Source organism: Hippocampus bargibanti, linkage group LG14 (genome assembly GCF_051943395.1).
Source record: "Hippocampus bargibanti isolate YZ-2025 linkage group LG14, ASM5194339v1, whole genome shotgun sequence".
In the NCBI taxonomy this organism is placed as follows: Eukaryota; Metazoa; Chordata; class Actinopteri; order Syngnathiformes; family Syngnathidae; genus Hippocampus; species Hippocampus bargibanti.
In genome coordinates this window covers 1271506-1289131 of record NC_142747.1, presented here as the reverse complement: position 1 = coordinate 1289131, position 17626 = coordinate 1271506, and the positions used below count along the sequence as shown (strand labels likewise).

Genomic DNA, 17626 nt, shown 5'->3' with positions numbered 1-17626 from the left:
ATAGGCTATTTTGGATTGGATGCACCTTTATTCGTCTCGCAGTGGAGAAATGTACATTTCACAGCAGCAAAGTTATGAAAGGAAGAGGAAAGGAAAGAAAGAAGTAGAAAAACAAAATACAGGAGTTGCAAGAAAGGCAGCCACTCTCGCGGCGCCATCTTGAAGTCAAAAGAACAAAAAAAACCTAAATAAATAATATAACAACACAAAGACACATGGAGTTGTTCGTGCTTCAGCACTTGCTGTCGCGTCTTTGTGACTTGAAGCGGTTCTAGATGGAGGAGAGGATCAAAGCTTCCTCTTCAGCAGTGGATCAAGGACGTCATGGTAGAATGTGCATGTCTACTATAAACTAAATGTTGAAAGCAAACACACAGCTGAAACATCCATTGACTAAAAGAGATTGTCTGACATCTCCTGTCCCACGTGAATCTGCTTCAATTCCAAGCCGTGACAGCTTCACATACGCATCCAGCCGCAGACTGTTCAACAGAACCGACCTTTCTGCTGAACAAAGCAGGGCTGTGAAGATGATGCCATTACAGGCGCAAAAAAAGCACAATGGCCCCAGAGCTGCCCAACGATCAGTCAAATGGCATTGACATTTGTCCCATTCAAAAACAGTACTGGCATATTCATGCTGCCGAAAAGGCGAAACCACTCAGCGCAGTCTTCTCCTTAATGAATGTCCTGGCCAAAAATGCTGGAAAAACAATCCACTTCACAATCCGTTCCACACGACGCACAACAACACAAAGTGACATAAGAAAACACAAAAACAAAACAAAATAAACATAAAAAGCAAGGCTCATGAGACCACTTGCTGACGGCTGCCGACATCTTGGACTGTTCTAATCGAGCCTCTAGATGGCAGCAATTAGAACATGCATGTATCAGTGCTAGTGTCCAATGTATTAATTTTATATGTGGCCCAAATGTTATTGGGTTTATGACGGAGGCTGCGGGATGATATTGACCACAGGCCACATTTCGCCCCTGGGCCGGACTTTGGACATGTCTGGTTTCGGGAGTTCATGGCTAGAGGCAAGAATCTATTTGTGTGTCTGCTGGATTTGGTGACCTTGGGTTGGTAGCACTTGCCTGAGGGGAGTAGCTTAAAAAGGAGGCGGGCAAGGTGCAGGGGGTCTTTTTTTGTGGCTTTGTCTTGGGGCTTTCGGTGTGCAAGTCCTCGAGAGTGAGTAGGGCGGTGTCAAGGATTTTTTTTCTGATATGCTAACTGTCCGTTGGAGTCTGAGTTTGTCCTTTGTTGGTGGTGGCCCCAAATAAAACCGGAAGTGAAACTAATCAGACCAAAATGTTGTGTGAGACAGCATTGGTCAGAAAATAAAAAGTCAGAATAAACAGGGAAAGTCTATTTATATCTGTACTCCGCATAAATCTGTCCCTGCCTTGTTTACTGACCACGGAAAGTATTGGATATGGAGTTTTGAATTTTGAGCTATTACAATCACAATCACCAGCAAAATCATCTTTATTGACAAGTATGTAGAACACCCACGGAATTTGTCTCTTGTAGAACACGCTGCACTCTGTAGGTCGCCGCGCATGCGTAAACAACGGCGCTAAACGCAGCAAAATTTACAAGCTAGTCAGTGAATTACCTCAGATTGTAAGCCCTTGCTAAAACATATGGTGATTAAAATGAGTCAGAAAGCGGGACCAAGTAAGGGGGCAAAACATATTACTTTCATACGGAATGGGAAAATGTGGAGCGGCATTTTCGGACTGTTCATGGAAAATACGACATTGACTTCCCGCCGAAAAGCCAGCTGAGAAAGAGAACGGTGGACAAAGTAAAATCCCAGTTGTCCGGACAGCAGTCATTTTTCACTCAACATACTTCAAAAGCGAAAGCCGCCACCGAAGCATCGTTCCAAGTGAGTCACGCCATCGTTAAAAACAATAAGTCCTTCCAAGACGGAGAGATGGTAAAAGAAGCATTCGTTGAAGCAGCTGACTCCTTGTTCAGAGACTTTAAAAATAAGGCAGAGATATTATCTTCAATAAAAGCTCTGCAGCTGTCAAGACATAGTTACACGGCGCTGTGAAGCCATGGCTGAGGATTTAACCCAGCAAATGTGGAAAGACATCGGAGATTGTGAGTGTTCTCACTGCTGAAGTCCAGGGCTCATGGACAGTTCTGTAACTTACTCACACAGGAAAAGTACCCCAAAATGAGGAAATGTGCTACCTCCTTGACTGCATTATTCGGCTCCACTTATTTATGTGAGTCAGCCTTTTCCTACATGAACATCATTAAGTCCAAATACCGTTCCACCATGAATGATGAACATTTGGAAATGTGCTTGAGGTTGGCTGTCAGCAGCTACTGTCCGGACTATGCATCCCTGGCTGATTCAATTCAGTGCAAGTCATCAAAGTAAACTCAGGTAATTACAAAAAAAATGTTAATAGTTATTTATTATGTTATGTATATGTAGTTATTATGTGTGTTGTGCAATATTGGCTTATTCAGTTATGCAAGGTACATCAACATACATTGTACATACAAAGAATCCTTAAAACATTTGAAAATAATTATGTTTTGCATTTTTGTCGTGGGTAGATCATTTTGACTTGGTAGTTTTTATAAGTAGCTCGTATGCTGAAAAAGTGTGAGCACCCCTGAGCTAGAGAATAGGTCTGTTACATTCATGTAATTTTAGATGTAGTGTAACGTTCAGTGCTTGTGTTATGCATGTTTGGGGGCTGGGCTTGTTGGGGTCGCGTGACGACACACACGGAGGGAAGGGTGGACCCGAGAACGGGGGTTGGGCAGTATGCCTGAGGGAATGTCTGTGCGTGAGTTGTGGCGTAACAACGGCTCCTGTTTGTGTGTTAAAACTGCTAAGTTCGTTAATAAAAGACCGACTCGCTATACCAGCGACTCTGCGCATCATTTGTCACACTGAGGGGCATTACATTGGTGTCAGAAGCTCCGGATTTCCCATCGTACGTCCAACTGTTAAAAAAAAATGTTCGGCAACTTTGCTGTGGTAAAGGAGGAGGCCGTTCAGCACGGCGACCCGGCTGCTATAAAGGTAAAGAGAGAAGCAGCACCATGCGTGATAGACATGCCAATTTCAAGTGGCACACAGCGAGGTCATGTTTATGATAATTATGTTGGCAATCCGTGCCGAAGTGAGCGCGAGCCCGCCATTACGGCATCACGCCGGGATGTAGCGGCCACGAGGGTTGACGAAAACATTTGATAGCGGCGCCCTGGGGATGGCTTGGCCCGCCATGAAACCCCCCAAGTTCTCCGGGAAAAGAAGTTGGGAGGCTTATCGGGCCCAGTTCGAATTGGTGGCAGACGCGGCGAACTGGCCAGACAAGGTAAAAGCGGCACAGTTGGCACTTTCATTAACCGACGAGGCTACTTCCTGTCTGCTTCTGCTGAGCCCCGGAGAGAGACTCAATTACAGCGGGCAGGTGGGCACCCTGCAGAGGTGTTTCGGGGAGTTTAATTTGAAGGACTCCTTGCCCTGCGAGCTAAAACAGCGTGATCGACATCCTGGGGAGCCGCTGCCTTGTCTTGCCCATGAGATCGAGAGCCTCGGCCGTCGGGCATATGCTGGGATGCCAAAGGACATCCAAGATGAACTTATCCGTGACCAGTTCTTCCAAGCACTCAGACCGGATGAACTGCGCCTGCACTCACTTGGTCGAGCCCCACATCGACACGGGTGACGCGCGACCAGTGAAGGTTCGCCCTCGACGCCTGCCTCTAGCCCAGCAAGAAGCCGCAGATCAAGAGATCCATGCTCAAGGCAGAGATTGTCGAGGCCTCCGACAGCCCGTGGGCGTCTGGCGTGGTCATGGTCCCCAAGAATCGCAGTTTTGTGTGGACTACAGACCGCTCAATAAGGTGACAAAGAAAGACTGCTACCCACTACCACGCGTAGACGAGACCTTGGTCTCGGGTTCTGCGTGGTTCTCGTCACTTGACCTGCGGTGTGGCTACTGGCAAGTCGCTCTCACCACAGAGTCCAAGCACAAAACGGCATTCTGCACCACCCGAGGACACTGGCAGTTTAAGGTCATGAGTTTCGGCCTATGCAATGCACCAGGGACATTTGAGCATTTGATGGACACAGTACTCACTTTCAGCCACACTTTCAATAAAAGTGAACGACGCTACTGCGTTACAAGACATGTTCTGGCGACACGCCACTTCAAGTACTACCTGTGTGGCGTGCCCTTCACCATCAGAACAGATCACGCCGCACTGCAGTGGTTGATGTCGTTCAGGGAACCAGAAGGCCAAGTAGCACGGTGGCTCGAGGAGCTGCAAGCATTCCACTTCACTGTGGTGCATCGGGCTGGGGCTCAGCACGCTAATGCAGATGCCCTTTCCCAGCGGCCATGTTCCATTAGTGGCTGCAGCTATTGTGACCGGCGAGATGCATGGGAGTTGGAGCTTTGCGGGGAAGCGGCTGCTGCTGTGCCGACATGCTGCACCCTAGAGGCTGTGGACACTGCAGAGTGGGTTTCAAAACAACAGGAAGACCACGATCTCAACCCCGTGCGGCAGTGAGTCCAGAGTAGCAGGAGGCCACCCTGGGAAGGCGTGATGGGACTCTCTGTTGCTTCCAAAGGCCTTTGGAGCAAGTTTGATGGGTTATGCATCAAGGACGGCGTGCTGCAGCCTGGAAAGAACCTGCCACCGGGGAAGAGAGATGGCAGGTGGTCGTGCCAAGAGCTCTCAGAGAGACGGTGCTGAGAGCATGTCATGGGGGCACCGGCTAGGGACACTTTGGCAGCACAAAGCCCTCCGACGGCTACGCCAAGGGTTCTCTTGGGGGCAGCAGAGTTGGAGAGAGTTGCTGTGGACATCATGGGCCCTTTCCCTGTGACAGACAGAGGGAATCGCTACGTGCTGTGTGCAATGGACTATTTTACCAAGTGGCCAGAGGCATACACACTGCCAGACCAAGAGGCGGAAACAGTAGCTGATGCGCTATTGGAGGGCATGTTCTGCCGGTTTGGAACTGCAGATATCATCCACAGTGACCAAGGCAGAAATTTTGAGTCCAGGGTATTCGCTGCTCTGTGTGAACGCCTTGGCATGCAGAAGACACGCACCACTCCCTTGCATCCGCCGAGTGATGGACTTGTGGAACGATTCAATCGCACCATGCAACAGCAGCTCGCCATCCTCACCTCCACACACCAACGTGACTGGGATAGGCACATCCCACTGGTGCTGATGGCTTATCGATCAGCGGTTTAGAGTTCCACCAGCTGTACCCCTGCTCTGCTGATGCTGAGCCAGGAAATACGGACACCGGCAGAAATGACGTTTGGAAGACCACCAGGCGGCCCAGAGGACCAGCCGGGGCTGGAGTATGCCCGTCGACTGCAGGATCGGCTGGAGGCAGCGCACGCATTAGCACGGGACCAGCTGGAGAAAGCCGGAGCACGCCAAAAGCGGAATTATGACGTGTGAAGCAAGGGGCGAGACTTCCGGGCCGGGGAATTAGTTTGGGTGTATACGCCCAAACGGAAAAAAGGCCGCTGCCCCAAACTGGACAGACACTGGGATGGCCCTTGTCGGGTACTCGAGTGGGTGGGGGAGGTTGGTTATCGGGTAGCGGTCTCCCCCAGGGGCAGGGTATTCCTGTATTTGAGGCGGGGTCTGTTTCGTCCACGTCAGGTAATCTGAGGGGCATTTCGTCCATATATATATATATATATATATATATATATAAGTACATCCTCTTTTGGACCTTCCTCAGGATCAAAACAATGATTGATTTTATTTACTATACAGTGAGACCTCAACTTACGAACACCTTATATTACGAACTTTTCATCTTACGATCGTCAAATTTATGAAAATTAAAACTTTTAATAAGCACTATTTTCATAATACACACCCACCACGGCTGGTCCATCAAGCACACGACCTTCGGATCTGGCGGAGTGATCTTCGGCGGAAGCACATGACCGAACAGTGCTCCAGCCGGCGCTACATTCCACACCCCCTCTCTCTGAATTCACACGTCCATCGCCTCCGAGGAGCTTTTTGCTGATAATTTTACTATTATGGGACCGGAAAATAAACACCACAGGCTCGTGTTCAGCCTCAGTTCAAATGTGGTGCATTACTATGAATAAATTGAAGAAACTACCAGCCGTACACGTCTACTCTGCTCTGTTTATTTGTCATCCAAGACTTGGGGTGTATTCAGGTTCGAGAATAGCGCAGGACTTCTTATGACTCTAGGCTGTTTGGAAAGCATTGTCTAACTGAATGAGCAGGGACAAACACTTAGCAACGTTTTTGTGTTGCTACACTTGAACGCACCCCCTGTCAAGATGCGATAGAAGTGATTGTGATTGGCTAAAGGGTAGTGTCATGTGTCATGGTAAGCCAATCAGAGCTAGTGTTTTCACACACACCGGAACAGCGTGTCAATAGTCACGCTAAATTGTCACGTGCGAGTTGACAGCTGCGGCGGGGCCGCCGCTCGCGACACTTCAATTTCATTTCAACGAGTCACTGTCACCTCACCAGTGACATGATTATGACGAAAGTGAATCGCTGTGTCTTGTGCTGGCAAATCCAACAGTTTGCTTTGCACGAGGTGATTGTGAAACGTGATCGCGTAAGTTTGTTGCTTTCCGGTTTCCGATCTCTAGCGTGCCATTTTATTCGTGCCGCCCGCCTTCTTTTGTCGCGTTTTATTTCGCGTCCGTGGAATCATCGGAATTGCGCCTTTTGTTGTAATAAAATCTCTTACAGCACCTACGGGACTCGAAGTGAATGCAGATGACATCGAGGAGCTTGTTGCTGACCATAATGAGGTCATCAACACAGAGAATTTGATTTGCCTTCAAGAGGACAAGCGGAAGCAGGCCGTTCAGCAGTTGATGTGCAGGCTTTTATTGAACAGTTCCATCCAGAAAAGGCTATGAGAATCATCAACGTGATGAATGATAATGTGATGCCTCAGTTTCGTAAAACCTTACAAGTCAGAAAGCAACAGGTGTCAATTAAGAGCCATCAATGACCATCACAAATATAAATAAAGTGACTTTATTATACAGTGCAGTGTATTTCTTTTTTTACAATACAATAGCACATTTATACATAGGATAAGGTAGGTTGTGTGTAGTTTTAAGGCTTATTTAGTTGAAAAGTATATTCTATGGAAACCCGGGAACGGATTATTCCCATTTTAATGGTTTCCTATGGGATTTTTTTTTAGATACACACTTTTCGCCTTACATACTCTGTCTGGGAACCAATTAAGTTCGTAAGTTGAGGTCTCACTGTATAATGAGGATAATGAGTGGCCCGGTTTGACCAGTGGTTAGCGAGTTGATCTCAAAGTGTAGAGCTGCAGAATTAATTACGAGCTCTGAACTGTGTGTTGTTTGTGGTTGCCTCCCCATTTCAAAATCATGCATAGCATGTTCATAGGATACTTTCAATTGTCCCTAGATGTAAGTGTGAGGACAGATGATTTCTTGTTTATGATTGCCCTATGATCCGCTGGCATCTGGCAACCGGTTCAAGGTGTTCCCCGCCTAGTTCCTGAAGACAGCTGGGATAGGCTCCAGCATCCACAGAGACCGTGGTGAGGATAAAGTGAATCGGAAAATGAGTGGATGGATGGATGGATGGATGGATTGTCCCAAGTCTTGGGGAACATATTCCAGGCATCAAATTCAGAATGACTCAATAATTTGCAACAAAAACAACATCACCAACAAGATCTTAACTTCTTTTCCTTTCGGCTTTTCTCTTTAGGGGTCGCCACAGCGAATCAATGTCCTCCATCTAACCCGGTTTTCTGCATCCTCTTTTCTCACACCAGCTACCTTCATGTCCTCTTTGGCAACATCCATAAACCTCCTCTTTGGTCTTCTTCTCGGTCTCCTGCCTGGCAGTTCAAGGCTCAGCATCCTTCTTCCGATTTAGTCACTCTCTCTCCTCTGGACATGTCCGAACCACCGCCTCAGTCTGGCCTCTCTGACTTTCTCTCCAAAGCCTCTAATGTGAGTTGTCGCTCTAATGTTCTCATTCCTGATCCTATCCATCCTGGTCACTCCCAAAGAAAAACTCAACATCTTCAGCTCTGCTACCTCCAGCTCCAACAACATCTCAAGTTATTCAAATAAAATATGTCTGTGTAAGCCCTCAGTTGTTCAGGAGCGGTCCATCGATGAGAAGGTTTCTTTAGCCGTCATCTGTACTTTTTTTAAGGTGTCGGACGTTTCGCCTCCTATCCAAGAGGCTTCGTCAGCGAACGTCCGACACCTTCAAAAAAGTACAGATGACGGCTGAAGAAACCTTCTCATAGATAAAATAAAATATGTTACCTTTTGAGTGTATTAGAATGAACAAGCTTTGAAAATTATTTGTAAATCATTGTATTTCTTCTTTACAATAATCAAAACACTTCTGGTGATACTGATGAATATTTGCACTCAGGCATCAGCAATGAACAAGATCTCATAAATAATGCCCCATCAATGTAGACTCTGATCTTTTCATTCTGACCTTTTGTGACTTTTGACTTTTTGCTGTGTGGCCTCCACGTAATTTTGAGGGCTTTTTTTTTGCCCCAGCATGCCCCACTGTGAAAGCTCAATGCTCTTTGTTTTGGTCTTTGTCTTATTTGAATATATTGATGGCGCCATCTGTAAGCCATTTATCTCCTCCCAAAAACCGTGAGATTATTCACCCCCACCTCCAATTCCACCCATCTTTTTTTTCCCTGATAGAGAGAATCGACAAAAGCATCGAGCAGCCGGATAAATTCTGTCAATTATTACAAATTAAACACACAAAAAGAAGCATCCTGTGATTTTTTTGGATCAGGAAAACTATATATTAACACAAGCCAATAGTAGGCACATTGATTTAAATTTACCTTCATTTGCAAACCAAACATTATTCTGGGCTTGGCTTGCCTCAGTGGAATTTAAAGACATTTTTGTGTGTTTTTGGACGTCAGTGTTTGTGTCTGTATGCACGTGTGTGTGTGTGTGTATGTGTGCTCATGTATGTGTGTGTGAGTGAATACATTTGAATGAATAAGTGAGTGATGAGACTTTCAAAAATCTGACCAAACAAAATATTTCTTGAACACTGGATGATTTTCACTGCTTTAACACTGCTGACCACAAAACACCAGAACATACAAACTCATCAATAAAAAACACATTCACTTACAAAAAGAGCAGGTCCAACACTCATTGTCTCTTTTCTCTTTTCCTCATTTTATTTGTACTATTTGAATCTTTGGCATTTGACTCAGCATGACTCAGACTTGGTCTTAGTTTTACTCCATGGTGCTTTTTCCTGTCTTTGTGGCTGATTTATTTCTTTACAGTTGTGAAAATGATAGGTTCGTCATGTACAGCACTTTGTAGGCACAATTGGCTGTTTAACAGTGCTCTACAAATACAGTTGAGCTGTGGTGAAACAGTTTAGTCTTTTTTTTTCTTTTTGCACCCTCAACAGTTTGTTCTCGTGGGACTATGGCAAGGATGTCATTTTAATGTCAAAGCATAACCAAAAATGCTGAGATGCACATGGAATGAAAAGAGGGGAAAATGTCAGAAAAGGAAATCAAGCAGTGCAAGATATGCAAGGTGAAAGGTGGTAGCCACTCTGGATTGTGGATCTTGCTCTTCTATGTCCATAAATAGGCTTGACACGAGCAGCTGGTCATAAGTTGGCATTGGTTCTCCACCATAAGGAGCGTATTGTATGCACATCGAAAAGTTTGCAAAGACCCAAGGCATGGGGTGAACGCTTAGGTCTTGTGCCAAATGAACTTGGCACACAATAAAAGATGGTAAGATTGATGCTTGTGTGAGAAAAATTGCATCTTAACTTCTTTGAACACAACAGAATTTGGATGCTATTTCTTACTCGTCAAAACATTCTGTACATTTTTTTTTGCTTCGGTCAAACATTTTATTGACTGGGTATTACACTTTATGTCTTAAAATATATCATGTATGTACAGTGATACCTTGGCTTACGAACTTAAGTGTGTAAGGTGAAAAGTGTGTACCCCAAAAAATAATTTCCCATAGGAAACCATTAAAATGAGAATAATCTGTTCCCAGCTTCCCATAAAATATCATTTTCTACTTACAATTTTCTACACAAAATATACCTTACTTTATGTGTAATAAATGTGCTATGTTATTATAATTAAAGAAATAAACTGTGCTGGATAATAAAGTCGTTTTATTTACCTTTGTGATGGTCGTTGATGGCTTAATGGAATGGAGTGACCGGTTTGGATGGATGGATTTGCCTTTATTAGTCTCTCAGTGGAGAAATTTACATTTCACAGCAACAAAGTGATGAAAGGAATGAAAATAGAAAAACAAAATACATGAGCTGCTGGAAAGACTGCCACTCGCGCGGCGCCGACTTGAAGTCAAAAGAACAAAAAAAGGAGTAAATATGACAACACAAAGACACAGAGAGTCATTCATTCTTAAGCACTTTCTGTACCCTCTTTGTTACATGAAGAAGTTCTAGATGAAAGAGCATCATCGGTTTCATCAAGAGTTTCATCATCATTAAACACTTGATGAGGGACGTAGCCTTCTTCTTTCACCATCTTGAGGAATGATCCTTTGCAGGTGCTTTCTCTGCGATAATTTTACCTTGTTCCTCATCAATTGTGTTCTGTTTAGCTGGGTTGATAGCTTTTTGCATCAAGTGTACAGATGGCTTGTGCAGGTTATGTGTGGAGCCTGATTGATGGGATATTTTAACCTTGCAGTCTACATTCTCTTGAAACGAGTCCAAATTTCATTGTTTTCTATCCATTTTATCACTGTCTCTCTGTCATCTGCCTGTCTCTTTAATGTTTAATCCCCCCTGGCTTTAACCGAAGGCTGGGGGCGGGGAATAGTGAACAAAAACAGACGGCTGCCATTTTTATTATTAGGAGAACAGGCTTGTTCGCTAATGACACATCACTCATTGTAGTGCTCTGTGTGTGTCCCGAAAAATAGTTTGTATGCCAAGGTAAAATTTTCATAAATGTAACGTTCGTAAACCGAAAAGTTCATAAGCCAAGGGATGAATATTAGATGCTTTGGAGAGAAAGTCAGAGAGGACAAACTGAGATGGTTAGGACATGTCTAGAGGAGAGAGAGTGACTATATCGGGAGAAGGATGCTGAGCCTTGAACTGCCAGGCAGGAAACCGAGAGAAAGACCAAAGAGGAGGTTTATGGGAAAAAGTCCCCCCCCCCCCGACCCCTTCGCCACACCACCACCACACACACATACAGCCCGTTATTTCTAAATGTGTCTGTACATGACTCCCTGACTATAAATCCTTCAGTGGGATGGATGAGTGTGTCCAACTCATTAATCATCTGACATATCCGCTGCTGTGAAATGTAAATATGATATAATTTATTTGGTTATTTCTTCGGTTTTCATTATTCTGTTGGCTGTTTTTATATCAGGCAGCAGTCAGAATGCAAACTTATGGCCCATTTTCTCTGAGAATTTCTCCTTATTTCTCATATTTCTCACTCCCAAGTGCCTCACTTGCTTTGCATCTTCACTTGACAGTGTACACACTTGTGCTTTCTTCAATCTCGTGTCTCCCTACTTTTGGCCCAGGCCTTCTTCCTATATGCTCTTTATTCTGTCACTCAGTAGACATCCATCTTTCTTTTTCTTTTGTATGCCATTGGGACCAAAATGGCACCTTCAGAGTAGGCCATAAAAAGGCCCTATAAAAAGCCACAACACAAGGAAGAAAGGGTAATGACGAAATTTAACTGCTCCTCTTGGTGCACCTGGGGTCTAGTCCTGTGTGTGGATATATGTGCATGTGTCTCTTCAGCAAATACGAGGCCTGGTCACTGAACCTGAACACTGCCTTGCTGCACAGGGTGGGGAGGGTCAATGTCACGGTACTCCGGTGTGAGTTACCGCTTTTTAAAGATCGGCTATAGATTTTGTGAAGAAAGTCATTTACGCCAGAATGAAATGGAAGGTGGCAGGGGAAGTTTAAAATATAAAAGGGCTGGGGAGGGAGGTTACAGGGAGGGGGAAAAAGGCTTAATGACTTCAATTATTTAACTGGTGTCATAACAGTTGGATCCATTGTAAAGGATGCGTATGGATTTCAGTATTTGTAATTTAGCCAGGGGGAAAAATAAACAACAAAAGAATCTGGGAGACGCTTAAAAGTACTATCTGTTTGCAGGGAATCATGCCACCGTTTTTAAATGTCTGACCAATACCAGTGTAACACATTACATGTTATGCTGCCCAACTGTGTGTCATGGTGAAGCCATTCGGACCTTTAGAATTGGATATAATAATAAAAATAATACCACTAATACTAATACTACTACTAATAATAAATGATATTTATTATTTCAAAGCTCTCAAGGACACTTCACAAAAAAAAAAACTAAACAACTAAATAACAAATAATATAACAACACAAAGACACAGACACAGCTTCTGTACCCTCTTTGTGACATGAAGCGGTTCTGGATGAGAGAGGAGAGGATCAAAGTGTCCTTTTCAGCAGTGGATCACGGACGTCATGGCGGAATGTGCACGTCTACTACAAGTTAAATGTTGAAAGCAAACACGCAGCTGTAGCATCCATTGACGAAAAGAGATTGCCTCACATCTCCTGGATGTCAGACAATGGATGGCTTATGGATGGCTTTCATATAAATTTATATGAGGTTTCTCTCTGGGTTCAGATGTTTGGTCACCTGCCTCCATAGTTTCCCCTGCCTCCCACTTGTTCCTTGCTGTGCAAGTCCTTGCCCGGCCGGCCAGCGTTGAAAATCAGTCTTTGATGGGCCTGTGGGGACCAACGAAGAGAGTTAGAATCTGTGCACTGACTGACAAGATCTGACACAGGCGTGGCGGATTTCCAGTCATCAATGACTGTCTTGCTAACATTCAAAGCAAGATCTTCCTCCATCTATTTTCATGCCGTCAATCATAATTACACATTATTTAATTGTATTCCCAACTTTTAATGATGAACACGAATATAATCAATCAAATGAGTAAAACATATTGAAATGTTATGAAAATAAACAATTCTCAGAGATGACAGCAATACGTCTGTATCAGCTCTCAGTCGTACAGGAGTGGTGCATCGATGAAAAGGTTTCTTCAGCCGTCATCTGTACTTCTTTGAAGGTGTCGGACATTTTGCTTCTTAGCCAAGAGGCTTCGTCAGCGAACTAAAGTCTTTTGCTGGTAGTTTAGGCCCTATATATGTCCCTACTGTCCAGACATGGCGGTGCCAGACTCTGCTATGATTGGTCCGTGCGCTCAGGTTGGGGGTAGCAGATGACTACTCCCTGCGGCTACACTGATTACTATCCTTCGCCTATCCATCGCCATGGTGGGGTGAGGTTCAATTTGGATCGTTAATACAACAGAATTCTTAGGCAAAATAGGCATAGTTATGCTGATGAGGTGATATCAGAGCAAATGAGGCAACAGGCCAGTCGTAGACCTGATACTCAGGCAGGACAATAGAAGTAATCAGTCAGGTCAATAGAAGTAATCAGACTTGTAAGTAAGTAATATTTTCAATTTAGAAAATAACAGGTTAGAAAACAAAATAACAAATAAAACTATATTAAGCTACGCCGATAAAACACATGAATTTCAAACAAGCAGTGATTGATTCCAAATAGCTTTTTTCTTTATGGTTTTATTGTTCTTGTGGTTGTTTTTTATTATTATTATTATTATTATTATTATTATTGTTACGGCATTGGCGGTGGTGGTGGTTGCACGCATCTCCTCACTCTGGTTGAACGGACAACTAGGTGGCCGGAAGCAGTCCCCCTGTCTTCCACGACCTCGGCAAATGTAGCTCACGCGTTTCTGTCGTCCTGGGTCGCGCATTTCGGCACGACATCCGATAGGGGCCTCCAGTTTGTGTCCGAGCGCTGGTCGGCCATGGCGCAGTTCTTGGGTGCGCAGGTACACCGCATTATGGCCTACCACCTGCAAGCTAACGTGATGTGTGAACATTTTCACTTAAAGCTGTGCGACGGGCCACGCTATCGGACGGTAACTGGGTCGACGGTCTTCCGTGGGTCCTGCTCTGGTTATATTCGGCCCCAAAAGAAGATCTTAACACCACTCCGGCAGAGTTAGTGCTCGGTCAGCCACACCACGTTCCCGGTGAATTTCTGCCTCTAGATTCAGGTGAACCTACTTTCCCCTTTTTGCCAGGAGAGCCCCTGACTATAGCACCGGTTCACCATTGTGTTACAAAAGTGTTTGTACCTTAGGTCAGCCCGGTTTGTCTTTGTGCGTCACAATGCCCACCCCTCTCCCATCCAGCTGCTGTATTATGACCTGTTTAGAGTTTTGTGCTTGATATCGGTGGGCGCAGGGTGTCTGTTTCATTAGACATTTAGCCAATCCCACGCCGCCAACGCCCTCCGAAACCTCCAGCCTCACTTCAGCATGCCAGGGTTGAATGTCGTTCCCCACTCAGGTCTCACCTGGGTCGCCTGCCCAAATAAGTTCACCTGCGCCACTGAATGAAGGACGGCGTAGTCATTAAGGCAAAGTTATCACCTTGATTTTCCATCTGGGTGTTCTGGCGGGGGGGGTCTCGGACCATGCATTTCACCCAGCAGGTATACAGCAGGAGCGTGTTCATGTTTAAGAATGTTTACTGAATGTTCCATGTTTTAGTCAGATCCACTTGTTAGCAGTTGAAGTAAAGAGTGTACAGTCAGTCATGAGTGCTCCTTTCTCTACTGTTACTGCCACATTATTAATTTGTTTAGATTATTAGATATTATTTGTTTTGCAATCAGGGTAATTAGCCTGCCCTGTCAAATCTGACAATCCATAAGAATGTGTCGATGAGTTTTGTGACTCGGCTTTTAAGCCCCAATTCCACCAGGATGTGGACAATTGTATCAAATATAGTGTTCTTTTTGGGATTTATTGAAAGTCGCAATCCTCCATCAAAACGTCTCCAGACGTTCACCAACTGTTTTGTGATTTTTGTTGTTGCAAGGAAATGTTAAACGTGCTTAAAATACCCATACCGACCATTTGCCAATATTTGCTACCTTGAAATAAATTCAAAGAAATGAACAATCAATAATAAATTAAGGTCAGTGTAGCAACACTAACCCATCGGCAAAAAAAAGATAAAAACAAAACACTTGGCTCACAGTAGGCCTAGTGGGTTTGAGTACAGAATCCCAGAATCGTGAATTTTAAATAGTATGATATTTTTAGTAATAGTATGTACTTTTAGCCTCTATTACTGTGATTTGGTAGTTAGACCAGCAGTCCTTCCCTAATTGATAAGAGACGTGCAATTTGTCTTTTTTTTCACTTACGTCTGCTTTACGATACCCCTGTCTAGCTGCGCGAGTTATGTCACTAAACCAAGGCTCGATAATGCAAGAGATTAGCTAAGAAGAAGTGGGACATTGAGAGGATGGGTGTTTCTGAGTGGGTTGTTCAACAATATCGGAGATAGTAAGAAGAAGCCTGATGTATGTAGGCAAAGTGTACTGGTGGCTATTTTCAAGTACAAGGGAGAGGGGCACAGTTTAGTAAATACAGAGGAATCAATAGCAATACAATGAAACTATGGGAAAGAGTAGTTGAAGCTTGCTTTTGAGGTTCGGTGATCACTCTTTAAGACTCTGTATGACCATGTGGTGGCCTCGGCAATCCATAATGGCATTGTTTGGCGATCAGGCAGCTTCAGATCACGGGACAGAGAAAGACGGGAGCGACTGGTCACGAGGGCCAGTTCTGTCCTCGGCCACTCTCTGGACACTCTGGAGGAGGTGGGCAACGAGAGAATGCAAGTGAAACTAAAAGGTACAGTCAGTCCGACCCCCTCCATCCAGCCCCCCCTGACAGCACTGGGTTGGTCCCTTAGCCAGAGACTGTTACACCCGTGCTGCAAGAAAGAGAGATACTGCCACTCAGGCCTACTGACTGCTCTCAGCGTTCTGAATGAACACATGTGAAAGCTTAGACTCCCAATGATCCATACATTGTAAATAGCCACATTTTGCAGTATACAGTATACACAATTATATATATGTTTATATCTAGATATTGTATTTTAGATTGCATCCTGTACTGTATACAGTTTATTTTGTGTATCAGTTTTTTCTTTCTTTTTTTTCATTTGCTTTACTGGTCCATGTTGTATTCATGAGGGTGAATACAATAAGAACGTGTCAATCTTCTTAAAGAAATCAGGCTCATATATGATGATCTATCCATTCATTTTCCAGACTGCCCAAATTTCCATTGTGCCCAAATTGCAGATGTAGTAAATAGGTACTGACGAAAAATAGAACTCTGTCAAATAAGGAAGAGGGAATACAAAATACAAGTTAACATCAAGTGCTTGCATGAAGGGCAAGGAGACAAACAAGCATGGGGCTACAAAACAAAATTAAAAATACTCATTTCACGAATGTACAGAAGAAAGAACAAAACAGGAATCAAAATCATAAAAAAAACACGAGCCTTGTTTTTTTGTTTTTATTTTTGTGTTTTTCTTTTGTTACTTTGTGTATTTGTGCGTCGTGTGCATTCGATGCAGATATTTTTTCAGCATTTTTGGTCATGACATTCATCAAGGAGACTGTGCTGAGCGGTTTCACCTTCTTGGCAGCATGAATATGCCAGCACTGTTTTTGATTGGGAGGAATGTCACTGCCATTTGACTGTCATCGCTGGACAGCTCTGGGATTATGCTTTTTTGCACCCTTAGTGAGGAGCATTTTCACAGTGCCGCTTTGTTCATCAGAAAGGTTGGTGCTGTTGGTGCAGTCTGCCGCTGGATGAATGAGGCTTGAGCAAATCTCCACCCCAAGTGAGTAGAAATGGATGGATCGACTGATGGAAGGTTACGTGTGATCAGATCCACAGCTGTGGTTGAATTTTTGAAATTGTTTAACTATTCATCATTGTATGATTTTTTTTACATATCATAACGTGGCTTTTCAACAACTTTATATCTAGCTCATTAAAAAAACTGAACTTGGTGATAGTTTATGGGTATAAACAAAACAAGTGAAATTTCCGAAATAAATAAATATATCAAACTATAAACCTTTTTGAAAATTATTTAAAATCAAAATGAGTGATTGAAACAAAAAGATAAACTACCTGTGTATTTTCTATCTACAAACTTTTAGTCTCTGTTAATTTCAAACATGAACTTTCAAGGTTAATTTTAATTCAGTGTACATCCATCCATTCAACAATCAATTTTCACCACGGCTTATCCTTGTCGTACGGGGGTTACGGGAGCCTATCACAGATGATTTCGGGCGTCAGTCGCACAATAACCTGAACTGGTCGCCAGTCAAACACAGGGCACATTTAGAGACAAACAATGACTCATCAATTGAATATATTGTGTATATGAATTAGTTTCAGTTTGTTGTTCTATATAGCTGCACAGAACAAGAAAGGATGGAACAGTCCATGCATCCATTTTCCGTACCGCCTATTCCTCATTAGCGTCGCGGGGGATGCTGGAAACTATCCCAACCGCCTTCGGGCACTAGACAGAGGGCACCCTGAATTGCTTGCCAGTCAATCGCAA

The 17626-nt window shown here is 44.0% G+C and overlaps 1 long non-coding RNA gene across 1 annotated transcript in view; it reads left to right on the top strand.

Annotated features, from left to right (window-relative positions):
• LOC148887977 (uncharacterized) overlaps positions 1-7892 on the top strand; it is a 44565-nt gene extending 36673 nt beyond the window's left edge. The window contains exon 3 of the long non-coding RNA XR_016117148.1: positions 7848-7892. This is a non-coding gene — a long non-coding RNA (uncharacterized LOC148887977). The remainder of the gene's footprint in view (positions 1-7847) is intronic.
• The last annotated feature ends 9734 nt before the right edge of the window (positions 7893-17626 follow it).